This window comes from Lynx rufus, unplaced genomic scaffold, assembly GCF_022079265.1.
Source record: "Lynx rufus isolate CCGP_SWC_20201006 ecotype Redwood Valley unplaced genomic scaffold, mLynRuf1.p SCAF_8, whole genome shotgun sequence".
Classification (NCBI taxonomy): Eukaryota; Metazoa; Chordata; class Mammalia; order Carnivora; family Felidae; genus Lynx; species Lynx rufus.
In genome coordinates this window covers 120495087-120509216 of record NW_025814896.1, presented here as the reverse complement: position 1 = coordinate 120509216, position 14130 = coordinate 120495087, and the positions used below count along the sequence as shown (strand labels likewise).

The 14130-nt window shown below is 43.5% G+C and overlaps 1 pseudogene; it reads left to right on the top strand.

Moving 5' to 3' along the window:
- The first annotated feature begins 11294 nt into the window (after positions 1-11294).
- Positions 11295-11769, top strand: LOC124503978 (40S ribosomal protein S11-like; annotated as a pseudogene).
- The last annotated feature ends 2361 nt before the right edge of the window (positions 11770-14130 follow it).

Below are 14130 nucleotides of genomic sequence, written 5' to 3'. Positions count from 1 at the left end.
GCCTACTGGACTTCCCCACTTAGATGTCCTACAGACATCCCAAGTTCTGCACGTCTAAAGCCGTTCAGCATTACTGTCGCTCAGCTGCCCAGTCCAGAAACCTGGGAGTCATCCTTGATTCCTTCCTTCCCGTCCCCACCACACTCAACAATCCTGTTGATTCTCCTCATAAATAACTCTAGAATCTGTCCCTCGTAGCTAAGCCTCTCACTGGACTAATGCAATAGCCTTTGCTCTTGTCCCTCTCTTGTAGTCTGGTTCCTTCCATTCCATATTCCATACCGCGTGTCAGAAAACACTTTCAAAAGTATGCTGCCTATAGGGGCGCTTGGGTGGCGCAGTCGGTTAAGCGTCCGACTTCAGCTCAGGTCACGATCTCGCGGTCCGGGAGTTCGAGCCCCGCGTAGGGCTCTGGGCTGATGGCTCAGAGCCTGGAGCCTGTTTCCGATTCTGTGTCTCCCTCTCTCTCTGCCCCTCCCCCATTCATGCTCTGTCTCTCTCTGTCCCAAAAATAAATAAAAATCTTGAAAAAAAAGTATGCTGCCTATATATGTCGCTGCTCAGCATGGCACACAAGACCTTCCATTTCTCTGGCCCTCATCTATCTCCTCACTGCGTCTTTTGTCGCTTCCTACACACCCTGCATCCAAACTCCTGGAATGTTCCTACTTTCCCTTGCCTCCATACCTCTGTGCTTATTTCTCTCTCCATTTGGAATGGCATTTGAGTCCAAGCAAAGACCGTTCAATGTGTAGCTAAAGTTCCACATAGAATGAAACTTTCTGGAAATCAGAAAACGTAAACGTACATAATGAAAGGGCTGCCATGTACTTGGGGAAATCATCACAGAATGACCAATTCTGAGAGCTAGACTCTTCAAACTGTTAGACAAAAATAATAATTTTGGGGGTGCCTGGCTGGCTCAGTTGGAGGAACATGCAACTCTTGATCTCGGGGGTCATGAGTTCAAGCCCCATGCTGGGTGTAGACATTCCTCAAATAAACTCTAATAACTTTCAAAGCCTCCATGCAAAAAGTTCAAATTACTTAAAAGGGTAAGGAAATTAGGACGCAGTACATTCAAGATGTCTGCAAATTCTTTGTCACTTCTTTTGATCCAGGCTGGCCCACGTGAATTGTCTGGCCAATAGAATGTGTGATGTATATGAGATGTGATGTATATTCCAAGCCTAGGTCTTGTCTTGAAGAATCCACCTGGGTCTTTGAAAGCCCTTGCTCTTGAAGCCCTGGGCCACAATATATACCATCTAACTCCCCGTGGAGAGGTTCTGAGACGGCACAGAGACGGAAGGAGGCCAGCTGATCCTAGCTGATATGAGTGAAGTCATCATGAATGCTCTATATCAGTTCAGCCATCAGCTGAATACCACTGAGTGACCCCAGGGGAAGCCATGTGGAACAGAAGAATCATCCAGCCAACCCCCGCCCAAATTCCTGACCCCAAAGATTGTGAGATTATAATCAAAACAGTTCTCACTTTAAGCCATTACGTTTCAGGGTAGATAGTCTGTTATGGAACCTGGTGACCAAAATATTTGGCATTAGACTTTTCAAGGGCAAAGCAAGGCAATAGTGATGCAGCATTTTCAGTATTTTCTAAAAACGCAAGGAAAAAAGATGCAAGCTAAGGATTTTGTATCCACCCATCCACGCTGTTTTTCAGGCACTGAACTCTATAGGAAAAAAAAAAAACCTGTTTTTAAAATGCAAGAATTCAAGGAATAATATGCACATAAGCCCATCCTAGGTATTTACTAAAGCAGGGTCAGCAAATTTTTTTAAAGCACCAGATTAGCAAACATTTGGGGTTTGCAGGTGTAATATTCAACTCTGCCATTGTAGCACAAAAGCCTCCATAGATATGTGCAAATAAGTGAGTGTAGCTATGCCCACAAATAAATTGGAGTTACAAAAATGGGCAGCCAGCTTGATTTGACCCATGTGTTGCAGTTTGCCAGTCCTGTACCAGAAGAAAAGAAATAGAGAAAGTTATTTCTCTTGGGGCACCCGGGTGGCTCAGTTGGTTAAGCGTCCAGCTCTTGCTCTCGGCTCAGGTCTTGATCTCAGGGTTGTGAGTTCAAGCCCCACGTTGGGCTTGGTGTTGGGCTCAGGGTTGGGCGTGAAGCCTACTTTAAAAATAGAAAAGAAAAGAAAGTTATTTCTCTCGAAAAAGTGCAAGACCCATATGATTTAAGAAAATAAGGGGCACCTGGGTGGCTCTGTCAGTTAAGACTCTTGATTTCAGCCCACACAGTTTGTGGGTTTGAGCCCCACATGAGGCTCCACACAGACAGTTCAGAGGCTGCTTGGGATTCTCTCTCCGCCCCTCCCCTGCTCATGCTCTCTCTGTCAAAATAAACTTTAGAAAATAAAATTAAAAAAATAATTGAGCCCCTGTGTGGCTCAGTTAAGCGTCCAACTTCAGCTCAGGTCATGATCTCGCGGTTCACGAGTTCAAGCCCCGCATCAGACTCTGTGCTGACAGCTCAGAGCCTGGAGCCTGCTTCAGATTCTGTGTCTCCTCCTCTCTCTGCCCCTCCCCTGCTTGTGCTCACTCGCTCTCTCTCTCTCTCAAAAATAATACACATTTTAAAAATGTTTTCATAATTAAAAAAATAATATATCACAACCAAGTAGGATTTTGTATTAATCTGCTAGAACTACCGTAACAAAATACCACAGATTGGCCTAAGGAATAGAAATTTATTTCCTCACAGTTCTGGAGGTTTAAAGTCCAATATCATAGTACCACAAGGGTTGGTTTCTTCTGAGGCCTCTTTCCTCAGCTCGTTGATAGCCGTCACCTCCCTGTGTCTTCACATGGTCTTCGCTCTGTACTATGAGTGTCTGTCCTAAGGATACCAGTCACCGTGAAGTAGGGCCCACCAACCTCATTTTAATTTAATTATCTCTTTAAAGACCCTATCTTCAAATACAGTCACATTCTGCAGTACTGATCAAGACTTCAACCACCTTGGGGCATCTGGGTGGCTCAGTTGGTTAAGCGTCCGACTTCAGCTCAGGTCATGATCTCACAGTCTGCAAGTTTGAGCCCCGCATTGGGCTCTGGACTGACAGCTTGGAGCCTGGAACCTGCTTCAGATTCTGTGTCTCCCTCTCTCTGACCCTCCCCTGTTCATGCTCTGTCTCTCTGTCTCTCAAAAAAAAACATTAAAAAATATATTTTTAATAGAAAAAAAAAGACTTCAACAACCTAAATGTAAAGGTTAAAACTATAAAACCCTTAGAAGAAAACATAGGTGTAAATCTTCATTACCTTGGCCTCCTTAGACACACCCCACAAGCACAAATGACAAAAGAAAAAGCAGATAAATTTGGCTTTATCAAAATTAAATACTTTTGTGCATCAGAGGACACCATAAAAAAATGCAAATACAGTCTACAGAATAGGAGTAAATATTTCCAAATAACATACAAGCTGAGGGACTTATATCCAGAATACATGAACGAACATAATCATAACACAAATAACCCAGTTGAAGGGTTAACCCAGTTGAATAACCCAGTTGTAATGGCTCCCATCACAATCGCAGATAATAACAAGAGTTGGTGAGGATGTGAAGAAATTGGAACCTTGATACATAACTGGTAGGAAGGAAAATGGTGCAGCTCTTTCAGAAAATAGCTTGGCAGTCCTGAAAATATTACACATGAAGTTATATGACCTAACAATTCTACCTCTAGGTACATATATACCCCAAGAGACTTGAAAATAAATGCCCACACAACAACCTATACACAAATGTTCATAGTCTTACTCATTATGGCCAAAAAGTTAAAACAACCCCAAACTCCATCACCTGATGAATGGGTAAACAAAATGTGGTACATCCATCCATTCAGTGGAATTGTATTTCGCAATAAAAAAGAACAGAGTGTATGTTATAACATGGAAGAACCTTGAAAACATTATGCCAAGTGAAAGAGGCCAGTCACAGAAGACAGTATAGTATATGATTCTATTGATATGGAGTGTCCAGACGAAACAAACTGACAGAGACAGAAAGCAGGTTGGTGGATGCCAGGAGGCTGGAGGGGTTGGAGGGATTGGGGAAGGACTGCTAACAGCTATGGGGTTACTTTATGAGTTGATGAAAATGTTCTAAAATGATTGCGGCGATGGGCACACAAACCTGTGATTATACTAAAACCACTGAATTGTATGTACACTTTAAATAGACGAATTGAAAGGTATGTGAATTATGTCTCAACAAATCAGGCTCTTTGAAAAAAGAAAACTATAAAAACAATCCCAAAAGACACAAAAGTATACTCGAAAGAGACATCCCTTGGTTTCGGTTAAAATAGCTCAACATCGTTAAGATGACAGTTCTCCTTATGTTCATTTATAAAGTTAATATGATTCCCCCAAAATAGAAGCAAGCTTTTTTCTTGTTTTCTGTAGCTAGACAAATTGATGCCAACGCTTTTATGGAAAAATAAACACTCAAAAATCACTAGTAAAACACTGAAATGAGATATGAGAGATGACAAATATCAAAACTTACTGTGGGGCGTCTTGAACGAAAATAATGTGGTTCTGGCAAATGAATAGGCAGACCAATGTAGCAGAATAGAAGGTACAGAAGTCAGTACAACCACCTAGGAAATCTAGTATACGATAAGCAGTCAAATGGCTGAGGCAAAGAAGGACTTTTTAACATGATGTTGGGATGACCGTACAGCCATATAGAGACACGCTCTGTTGGTGAGGTTATGGGAAGACAAATACCACTACAGAGAAGGGGAAATAGTATAACCCCTCTGAATGGGGCATTTGCCAATATCTAATGAACGGTTTGTGCATTTACCTTTCAACCTAGCACTCCAACTTCTAGGAACTTACCCTAAAGATATCTCCAGAAATAATATGCGTGCTTACATATGTCCCTTCTTCACTGTACCATTATTTGTATTTGTAGAATATTGGAAGCTACCTAAGTGCCCAAACAGAGAAGACCGATTGAAGAAACCATGATACTTACAGTCGATTCCTAGGAAGCAATAAAAAGGAGTGAGGAATATCTTTATGAGCTGATTTATAATAATTTCCAGGGTGTATTATTAAGGGGTGCCTGGGTGGCTCAGTCAGTAAAGTGTCCAGCTTCAGCACAGATCATGATCTTGTGGTTCGTGGGTTTGAGCCCCGCGTCGGGCTCTGTGCTGACAGCTCAGAGCCTGGACCTGCTTCAGATTCTGTGTCTCCCTCTCTCTCTGCTCCTCCCCAGCTCATGCTCTCTCTCTCTCTCTCTCTCAAAAATAAATAAACATTAAAAAAAATTTTTTAAAGCAAGGTGCAAAAGCAAATCTCTAGTATGTTACATTTTGTGTAATAAAGACAAGAAATAAAATAAAATGGATTTGCTTCTTTTAGTAAAAGATCATCATAAGAACAATAAATCAGAAAACAATGAAATTGTTTGCCTGTAAAAAATTGGGTGAGGAAACAGGTAGAAAGGATAACAGAGGGAGGGACAGTTTTGAGGGTATCTTTTGGGGTAGTTTTGCCTTCTGGATGCATGTTTATGTTATTTATATATGTTCAAAAATAAAATTAAGGGGCACCTGGCTGGCTCAGTCAGGAGATCATGCGACTCTTGATCTCAGGGTCATGAGTTCAAGCCCCATGTGGGGTATAGAGATTAATTAGATAAAGTTTAAAAAATAATAACAAACTAAATTAAATTAAATCAGCAAGCATAAGAAAAAATTTTAAACCTGTAACTAGATGCAAACAGAAACAAATAAACCCAACTGGGTGTCAAATGAATGACGTAACCACATGAAGAGGGAGAAGGAAGTAAACCAAATAATTTGTATATAGTACTTAGATATACCTCTGGTTGAATGCAAACCATAAGCTGGGGAAAGAATACCAGGAAAAGACGAAACACAGTGGCCAATAAACATTTAAAAATATTACCTTTATTGCTAAATTTACAAATTAAATTAGCAAAATATTTGATATTTAATATCCAGTGTTAAAGAGTTTTTTGGAGAATATAAGTTAATCAACCTTTCTGGAAAGGGATTTGGAAATATATATCATTTTTTTTAACGTTGATATCCTTTGACCCAGAAATCCAAATCCTTGAAACTTTTTTAATAAAAATATTTAGTGATGTATAATTAAATCTATGCATTAGAATATCTTACCAGAGCTATTTCTAAAAAATAAAATTGAAAAAATATATACAGGTACAAGACTTTGATTAAATCACAAGATAGCCATGAAATAGAAGGTGCCACAGTCATTAAAATAACAGTGTAAAAGAATGTTTCATGTCATGGAAAAGTACAAAATGGTATATGTAGTATGATTCAAATTTTGCTTAACAATATGTGTGAGAGACAAACAACCCAAGAGGAAAAGGGTCAAAAATATGAGCAGACATTTTACAGAAGGGCAAACACATATGGCAAGTGTATGTATGAAAAGATCCTCAAGTTCTTTAGTATTCAGGAAAATGCAAATTAATACTACAATATTATAAACCCACTAGAGAGGCAGAAGTTGTAAAGTCTGACAGTTCCCAGGGGTGCCTGGGTGGCTCAGTCGGTTGAGCGTCTGACTTTGGCTCAGGTCATGATTTTGCAGTTCTTGAGTTCAAGTCCTGCATCAGGCTCACTGCACAGAGCCCACTTCAGATCCTCTGTCCCTCTCTGTCTGCCCCTCCCCAGGTTGCTCTCTCCTCTCGCTCTCACTCTCTCTCTCTCTCTCAAAAATAAATAAACATTAAGAAAAAAATTATGATGATGATTCCAAATGTTGGACAGGAGGTTGATCCGTTGGAAGCTCTTATGCACTGATTCCCGGGAATGTAAATTGGTGCAGCTAGTTTGGCAATGCTTCATGAAGCTGAAATTTTTGCATGCTTTGTAGCCAATGATTTCACCCCAAAGACTTCTTGACACATTTTCCAAGAGACATGTACAAGCGCTGCTCAGTATGGCAAAAGACTAATAATCCAAGTGACCAGCAAGAGAAGAATGAATGCATAAATTGTGGGTATCTCCACAATGGAAATATTAAGCAACAGCCACAGTGAAAGAATTGTATCTACACAGAACAGCTTGGATAAAGTGACCCAATGTGCTTTTGAGTGAAAAAAGCAAGAGACGTATGATTACAGCATGATACCATTTTTATAAAGCTTAAAATCAAGCAAACCCAAACAATTTATGAATTCACTTTTTAAATCCACAATTTATAAAATCACTTTTATAAAGCAAGGGAATAAATAAACCCAGACTAGGAGAAAATAGTTACCCTGTGGGAGGAAGGCTGGGAGAGCATCAGGTAGTTAATTGCAGTAGTAAATTACAGTTATTGCCAATTACTCATAATGTTTTGTTTCTCAGTGTTTGTGTTTAAAAAAAAAAAAAAGAGGGAAAAAGTTTGTAGGGGTGTGTGTGTGTGTGTGTGTGTGTGTGTGTGTGTGTTGTCCTTCCTGAAGAAAAGATGGGAAGAACAGAAACCAAAATATTAGCAGAGATTATCTCGGGGCGGGGTGGGGGGGATTAGGAGTGATTTTAATTTTCTCTGTATTTGTTTATATTTTCAAACTGTTAAATGAGCATGCACTTTTTTGAGAACAGGAAAAAATAGTTTTCAAAATCTCTCCTAGAACCTGTCTCATTTTCATTCGGCAGCTTGAACATCCAAGTCTTAATTTCCACGGTTATAAATGATCCGAGGGAGAGGTACGCAGTGGAATCTCCAAGGTCGTTTGTGACACCAAGTTTGGCCAGGTAGTGAGCTGACAGCAGTGGAAGTAAAGCTACAGAAGGATGTTAGCGAGCTGCGTGGCAGGCCAGACGCCTGCCAGCTGAGTCAGTGTGGGCAACAAGAAGATAATCACAGCTCAAGGAAAATAATTTAATGAACCTGAAAACCATTTCTTGAAGTTCTGAATCCACAGCCCTGCCTTTCAATCCCCACCAAAAAATCCCTAATAACATGCAGATAAGAATACTGGAAACAAAATATCACAATCCCATCCTTGTATCAAATTATAGTAAATTCACGCCATAATGAGTGTCATTCTGTTCTCTGGCACTCACGGACGATGTGAAAGGACTGGAAAGGGTTCAATAGAGAGTAATTAAAATGACAAGCAGAAAGAGTGTTCCTTACATGATGACAAGCAAAAACCAAACTCTGGCCTTCGGGGGAGGATGAGGACTTAGATGCGACATGCCAAAGGTGTGCACAGTCGGGTCAGATGTGGTCACCAAATCTTGTAATCCCGGCAGGTAGGGCTGGCTGATGGTGGTTGAAAGAGGCAAATTTGGAAGAGATAAAAGGGAAAGGCTGTTTTGCACAGTGGGTAACAATGTGGAAATCCTTCCCCCCAGAGGCTGAATCATTGGTTCTCGGTCTTGTCCAAACGTGAAATGAAGACGGCACAGAAGACCAACTGGGAGGCTGGCTGGGGACGGGATGGCCAGGAAGAGGGCGGTGCTAAGACAGGGGTGTTCTCACTCTCCATAGTATCACGTGAGGTCTGAGTCTGTGACAAATTGCATGGAAAACCTTTCTGAATGAAACTTTCTGGGGTGCCTGGGTGGCTCAGGCGGTTAAGCGTCAGACTCTTGATTTCGGCCCAGGTCATGATTTCACGGTTCATGAATGAGAGCCCCGTGGCGAGCTGTGTGTGCTGACAGCTCAGAGCCTGCTTGGGATTCTCTCTCTTCCTCTCTCTCTCTGCCTCTCCCCCACTCCCTTGCTCACTCACTCTCTCTCAAAATAAGTAAACTTAAAAAACAAAAATAAAAAAGGGACTTTGTAAGATTTACATTACGGACAGCAATCGTGTTCTTCAACAAAACTGTCCAGGATGGTGCCGGGATGAAGAGACAGCTACACTGAGCCGCCAGGGTATTTTCTGTGTGCCGATGATCACGCGAAGAACTCCCATCCTGCCCTACAGAGGGAAGCTCAGGAGGCCGAAGCTCAGGATGCCAGAGCTCACACGGCACACTAGAGAACCTCGAGAATTTCCCCAGGAAGGCAACCAAGGGGCCACAGTCTCCAAGGGAGGGTATCTCTTAGGTTTTCCTGGTTTCCCAAAGGCTAATTCTTTTTGTGGTGTTTTCAGACACCTCCAAAGATCAACAAATTCCATGTTGACCGAACTGTCTAAGGTGGCTCAAGATTAGCAAATCCAGCTGTTCTCAATGTACCACCCACCTGGTATGCTTTTGGAAAAAGCCCCTACATCTCGGACCCATCCTAGACGAACTGCATTTTTTTTTAAAGTGCCTGCAAGTGATCGAGTGTGCAGCCAAAGTGGAGAACCACCGCGCTTCTCCATTAAAGTTAAAGTTAGTTATTTGAAGAGGTTCTGATTGTACGAAGAGGGCAAAGGGCATTTGGGGATGAGCTCAGCGGAAGAAGCAAGGCGGCTCTGCCGGCTCCCCAGTGCCCGCACGTGCCTGCGTGCAACCCCGGGTTGTCCCCACACGGGCGACAGGGGCAGGCGTGCCGAGCTGCTTCACCTTCCTGAATGTCACCAGACCGCCTTGGACATTGGAAGATAAGTTTTTCAGGTCCCTGCTGTCACGTGAGGGAGGACAGAGAAGAGAGCTATGCGTGCCCCTTCCTCTTGTAGGCACTGCCTCTGTGCTCCTCTCTAGAACCAGAGAGAAGGATGCATGAGCCCAGCAAGCCCCAGGAACAGGAACGTGCTTTCTTGTCACCAGTGCTGAGCTGTCCCATCTCTTTTTTGCTTCTCCACATTTACCAGTTTCCTCATCTTGCGGTTAGCCCCCTTCTGCTCCACGTCGGCACAATTACGTTCCTCGTCTCAGCATTTCAGCGCTCAGCCCGTGGCAGCCTCCACCTCTTCCTGTTCCCCATAGCGACTCCTTCTAGGGCTTGGATCACCACTATTGAGTGCTTCTCTGGGCCTACTCAGGGGCTTCTGTGGCTTCAGTTCAGGTCATATTAAGGGTGCTTCCAGGATTGGTTAGGACAACTGTATACCAGGAAAGTTCTTCCTTTTCCTCACATCACAAAGTCTCCATCGTTTGCAAAGATGCCCGAGCAAAGAGCCCAAATTGCAGAAAGGAAAAAAAAAAAAAAAAGTCACCCTTTGGAACTGGAGGGGCCACAACAGCTATAGCAAACCACATGGAATGCAAGGAGGGCCAAGTCCCACACTCCGTGTTGGCAACTGCCCGGCACTGCCACCCGGGGCTCTGGGCTCCCCCTTGGCAGGACAGCCTCCCACCTCCTCCATTTCTCCCTTAGATATGCAGTACTCGCTCTTTAATGCCCTGCATGGAAAACCACTGTAGAGTGAGGAAACTTCCAGAAACAAACTTCACCCACAATCTCAGGTACCCACATGACCTTCAGTGTCATTTGCTGAGGCTTTTAAAGGCATGTCTATCACCCCACTTATTTCCCCAATCTTTTTTTGTTCCCCACCTCCAGATCTACGTACTCCCTTCCGCACATTGTTAATTTCCTACCTCATTCACTGGACTCCGTCCCTTCATAGATGCTAATACCACTTACATCATCCTTTACTGTCTCCATCAATATCTGTCCATACCCTGTTTCTAGATCTAACTCAAACTTCACCTTCTCCAAGGAGATGGCTGTCTTACAACTAACTTCACTGCATTCTGACCATGTCTGTGTTGTATCTCCTACCCCACCAGGCCCGGTTGTAGTGTATTGATTTTTACATTTGTTGACATGTTGATTAAGTAAGTAGTTTCGGTTGTTTCATATGCACCCATTATGCTTCCTCAACTAGATTTCAAGTTCCCCAAAACCCAGGACTCATGGTCAGACACAAAAGAGCTGTGGCTATGAGAGATGAGATGTAGGCCTTGGGTTTGGGTTGGACCTCAGAGGGTCTGTACCTGGCCGGGATGCCGGTGTTACATGTGATTATGATGGATGAGACTGTATTCTATATGTAGACTACCATATCTTAAACATTCTCACCAGTCAGCATCCTTTCACGGCTCTTCAGAAATCTGGAAAAGTCATGTACCTGAGGAAGTTGAGAACCTATGTTTGGTGTTTGGTGAGAAACCTCAAAGAAGAAAAACATGCCAACATTACACAAATTACAATGCCCTGCACTGTGTTTCTAGGGCTTTCTCACTAACAGCTAATATTTAATGAGCACATACTGTATATGAGCCTATGAAATAGAAGGTGGGATAGAAAACAGACCTGGAAATTATCTGCTTAAAGAAGCTTACAGACCCTTCCTCAGGTGGCTGGGAGGATGGTGGACATTCAGACTGAGCGTGCCTACCAAAAGCAGCTGACCATCTTTCAAAATAAGAAGAGGATCCTGCTTAGAGAAATTGGCAAGGAGAAGTTTCCACAATACTACAAAAACAGTCTGGGCTTTTGAGATGCCCACGGAGGCCACTGAGGACACCTATCGTGACAAGAAATGCCCCTTTACTGGTAATGTCTCCATCTGAGGGCAGATTCTGTCTGGTGTGGTGGCCACGATGAAGATACAGAGGACCATTTTCATCCACTGAGACTACCTCCACTGCATCCCAAAGTACAACCGCTTCAAGAAACACCACAAGAACATATCCATGCACCCGTCCCTTTGCTTCAGAGACATCCATGTTGGCGACATTATCACAGTGGGTGAGTGCCAGCTCTCAAGCAAGACTGTGTGCTGCAATGTGCTCAAGGTCACCAAGGCCACTGGCATCAAGAAGCAACTCTGGAAGTTGTGAGACTAGACGCCTGCCCACACCAAAGAAAATAATTTTCCCAGTCAAAAAAAAAAAAAAAAAAAAAAAAAAAGCTTACAGATGGCAGTGAATTAAACAGAAATGCTGACTTTAAAGAGAGACTATGTTAATTAAGTGCATTTATTTTTATTATTTTTTTGAAGAAATGCATTTCTTTTTTTATATTTCATTTATTTATATTTAAATGTTTATTTTACTCTTGAGAGAGAAAAAGAGAGAGTGCAAGCAGGGGAGGGGCAGAGAGAGGGACACAGAGGATCCGAAGCAGGCTCCATGAGCAGGCTCTCAAACTCAGGAACTGTGAGATCATCACCTGAGCCAAAGTTAGACGCTTAACCAACTGAGCCACCCAGGTGCCCCTATTTATTTATTTTTGAGAGAGAGCGTGAGAGCGTGAGTGGGGGAGGGGCAGAGAAGGAGGTGAGAGAGAATTCCATTCAAGCTCCACGTTGTCAAAGCCCAATGCGAGGCTTGAACCCACAAACCTGAGCCAAAATCAAGAGTTGGTTGCTTAACTGACTGAGCCACCCAGGTGCCATAGTGTATTAAAAAAAATTTTTTTAATGTTTATTTTATTTTTGAGAGAGAGAGAGAGCAGGCACGCAAGCAGTGAAGGGGCAGAGAGAGAGGGAGACACAGAATCCAAAGCATGTTCAAGATTCTGAGCTGTCAGCACAGAGCCCAACACAGGTTTAGAACCTACCATCTGCGAGATCGTGACCTGAGCCAGAGTCAGACACTTAACCGACTGAGCCACCCAGGTGCCCCTCAAGTGCATTTTAGTAGAGGTTCAAAGCACTAGGAGAGCCCAAAGGAGAAGACCCATTCAGTCTAGAGGCATGGTAAAGTAGACTGTAACAGTGATGGTCCCCAATGGGTCATGCCTCGTGGTGCACGTGCCCTTTTGTGTTGGGACAAATGGCACACATGACAGAAGCAGAGGCTTGGGAAATACTTGCACAGTAGGACTTGCTCTCTTGAAACACTGCCCTGTGACCATAATGTAAGGAAGCCAGTCTAGCCTACGAAGAGGCCACAGGGAGGAAAACGGAGACAGTCTCACTGTTGATTAGCTCCTACTGCCAGATGTGGAGTGAGGCCATCTAGGACATTCCAGTCCGGTTGATCTTACAGTTTAAGTGCAGCCACGTGAGGGGCCCTAGTGACACCAACAAAGGAGCCTCCCAGTTGACCCCTGAAGATGAGAGGAATAATAATTAAGACTCAAAGTTTGGAGTGATTTGTTTCGCACCAATAGATAGTGTACAGAAACTGGTATCTGGAAGGAATTAGCACCTTAACAAAAATATGAAACATGTAGTATTGGCTTTGGATTGTGTGGCAAAGGAAGGCTGGGGGGGGGCAGGAGGTTTTGGGGGGAAATCTACTGCAGGAGGGGAAAGGCGGCACCTGTGTCTTCTAGCAGCGAAACGGCCCCAGCAGGAATTTAGAAGGTAGAAAACTGGCCTAATAAGCTTATGATTCGGACTTGGGGAATTGCCAGGCAGAATGTTAAAAGCGTAAATTGTCTTTTTTAGCAGCTTTTGCCATAAGGGACAGCAAGGAGGAACTGTTCAGCATCCCAGCAGAATTTAGAAGGAAGACGGGAGGTGTGGGGTGTGCTGGCTACCAGAGTCAAGTGTTTCATATTTCTAGTCTCTCTAACCCACAGGAGTCTCCAAGGAAGACATGGATGGCTTCAGGGTAAAGATCAAATCAAGTTTGAGGCTGTGACTCTTTGTTAAGACCTCAGAAAGATATAAGGTGGTGCTAGTAGCTCTCTCTGGAAAAGGAGCTTCTAAGAATCTTGAGGTCATTTGCCCTGTGGCTCTCTGACATGCTGCCCAAAGTGGAGGGAGGACCATCTCTAAAATAATTGTGGGAATGGCTTTTGTCTAACAAAGTAGACTCTTCTCTGACAGATTAAAAAAAAAAAAAAGCCAACATCGTTTTAGGGGAGTCCTCGGACAGGGAGAGTTCAAAGTGAAAAAAGCCTCCCTCCCCCCTCAGCTCCACACGATCTAAGGGCAGAAAGAGCTACTCAGCTGCAGACACAGTTCTTACAGACCCGGAAGAGTATCTCCGGAGCTAAGAGGCACAGAGAACAATCGACTGAGGAATCACTCCCAGCGAGCTAGCAGGGCCCTGGCGCACGAGCAACCTTCCCTCCAAAGTAGAGAGCCTCGACAACACGGATCCTGCTCGGTTCAGAATTGCCCAGTCACTGTGTGTCTCCCTCCACTCCCTCCTGGGACCTGAGTGTTTACCAAGGTCGTCAGGCCCTCTCTCACCACTGTGAGATGTGAGGCGAGGAGATGATTCTCTTTTTAGTTCACCGTCCTT